Source organism: Salvia splendens, unplaced genomic scaffold (genome assembly GCF_004379255.2).
Source record: "Salvia splendens isolate huo1 unplaced genomic scaffold, SspV2 ctg1178, whole genome shotgun sequence".
Taxonomy (NCBI): Eukaryota; Viridiplantae; Streptophyta; class Magnoliopsida; order Lamiales; family Lamiaceae; genus Salvia; species Salvia splendens.
In genome coordinates this window covers 85,001-87,500 of record NW_024598731.1, presented here as the reverse complement: position 1 = coordinate 87,500, position 2,500 = coordinate 85,001, and the positions used below count along the sequence as shown (strand labels likewise).

At 28.5% G+C, this 2,500-nt stretch overlaps 1 non-coding gene across 1 annotated transcript; it reads right to left on the bottom strand.

Moving 5' to 3' along the window:
• Positions 1-1,730: 1,730 nt before the first annotated feature.
• On the bottom strand, positions 1,731-1,818 carry TRNAS-GCU. The gene has a single exon. It is a non-coding gene; the product is annotated as a tRNA-Ser (tRNA).
• Between the last annotated feature and the right edge of the window lie 682 nt (positions 1,819-2,500).

Here is a 2,500-nt window from a genome sequence, read left to right as displayed (position 1 = left end):
TCATTTCATTGGAATGAAAAACCAAACCGCTGGAATAGATATAAATCAATCTACAGATAAGATCTAATTACCCAGATCGGATTATATTTATTTGATACACTGTTGTCAATATGGTGTTAATAAAAAAATATCCAATGAAAAAAACAAAAGAATTAATTCAAATTAACCCCTTATTTTATTGAATCATATAAATATTTTTTGATTTCCAATATAAATATTAGCAAACCAATAAGATAAGACAAGATAAGACGAAGAAATAAGGAGTTCTCTTCGAATCTTCATCTTCAAGTGGCTCGATAGGACCGAGTCATCAATCTCACACTTCTTCAAGTACGGAAGATATTAGGTTGTTCAAAAAAACAATCTTTATTTTAATATCTATAATTTTGATATAGAAAAGAATATAGGCTCTGGGACGGAAGGATTCGAACCTCCGAATGGCGGGACCAAAACCCGTTGCCTTACCACTTGGCCACGCCCCATTTCTATATTTGATTCAAAACTAATAAAACTAATATTGGTATTGGTTCTTTGTCAATTCCTACCCCCCAAAATATCTATGAACTAGATTAGCTTGTTATTCGTATTTTGATACATATAGATACAGAATTCAACTTAATTTATTGATCATTACATAGAATTCAATTAAGATATTGTATGAAAGTATCGTTTCTTCTATTCTTTTTTTAGCTGATAATTGAAGGATTTTTGATTGGCTGAGTTTAAAGTTTTTTGTCTACCTTAAACTCTATTTTATATTAATTTATATCCATTTTTATATGAATATTAATAACTCAGTCAAAATACAATTATCTTCAAGAACAAAATGTTTGTTATGCTTAATATTTTAAATTTGATTTGTATCTGTCTTAATTTTGCCCTTTATTCGAGTAGTTTTTTCTTCGGCAAATTGCCCGAAGCCTATGCTTTTTTGAATCCAATCGTAGATGTTATGCCAGTCATACCTCTGTTTTTTTTTCTCTTAGCTTTTGTTTGGCAGGCTGCTGTAAGTTTTCGATGAAATTTTGAATACTATCCTAGAATAATTAATAATTCATGAGTTATTCAAGAGAAAAAATTCTACTAATTGATAAGATCAGATAAGTCTTCTAGTTCTTTCTAGTTCTTTATAGTCTAGGCCCTTGATTCAAACATTGAAGTTATTGTATAAACGTGAAAAATCTGGATTACCTACCCCATCTCCTCATTCTGAACTTTTTTCCATTCTATTAAAAGAAACCTATTCGGTTAGATCCACCCGAAATATGGAATTTTCGGTATAAAAGCAAATTTTTGGCACACAAGACTCGACTCTTATTACATCTTATTACAAATGAATTTAGAAAAATGCTTTTCTATTTCGAAAAAGTTCTAGAAACCACTTCATTTCTTGGTGTCAAAATGGGATATATGGTATAAATATAGAGAATCTATTTTCTTTTTTTCCAAACAAAAAAAAAGATCTTGGAGATTGTCTAATGCTTACTCTCAAACTCTTTGTTTACACAGTAGTAATATTCTTTGTTTCTCTCTTTATCTTTGGATTCCTATCTAATGATCCGGGGCGTAATCCTGGACGTGAAGAATAAAATACAAAAGGTTTCTTGATTCATTTTCAAATTTTCTTAGGATTTTATCTATTCTACATCTTTAACTATTATATATAAAATAAAAAAAAAATAAATAAAGAAAAAGATTTGAAAAAAAAAATACGAAGTCATCAACGGAAACGGAAAGAGAGGGATTCGAACCCTCGGTACGAATAACTCGTACAACGGATTAGCAATCCGACGCTTTAGTCCACTCAGCCATCTCTCCCAAATGAAAAAGAGAATTACTATCTTACATTACACAACAATACACAACAAGTAGGGCTTGAAAAAAAAGTCCTTCTTCATATACTTTTTTTTTTTTTTATCTTTTTTATTACTATATTATTAGTATAATACTTCTTATATTACTCTTAATATATTAGTATTCTAATTAGTATTATAGTAATTTACTATTTAATTACTATTCTATACTATTCTATATTTAATTATTATTCTATTAATTATTCTAATTATTAAGATTAGAATTATATATATATATATATTTTTAATCTATTCTTTTTTTTTTCATTTCGTCCGAAAAGTCTTTTTTTATTTCCACGTCCTGGCCCGTGTCACGGGCCATTTTTTATTTTTTGTTGCAACAAATTAGATAAGATAAAAAAAGTTATTTTATTTGATTCAAAAATACTTGTTATTGGAATTTTTCCATTCTTCTAATATAGAATCAATGCAACGAGTCTTCTTTTCCTAATCCTCATTAGGTTGCATGAGGAAATACAATACATCAACGCCCTAATTTTCATAATTCTTTTTTTTTTTTTATGACCCTATTGATTCTCTTACTCGACAAAAAGCTTGTTTATATACAATAATCGCAGCATAGCGGGTATAGTTTAGTGGTAAAAGTGCGATTCGTTCTATTAACCCTTAATATAGTTAAAGGGTCT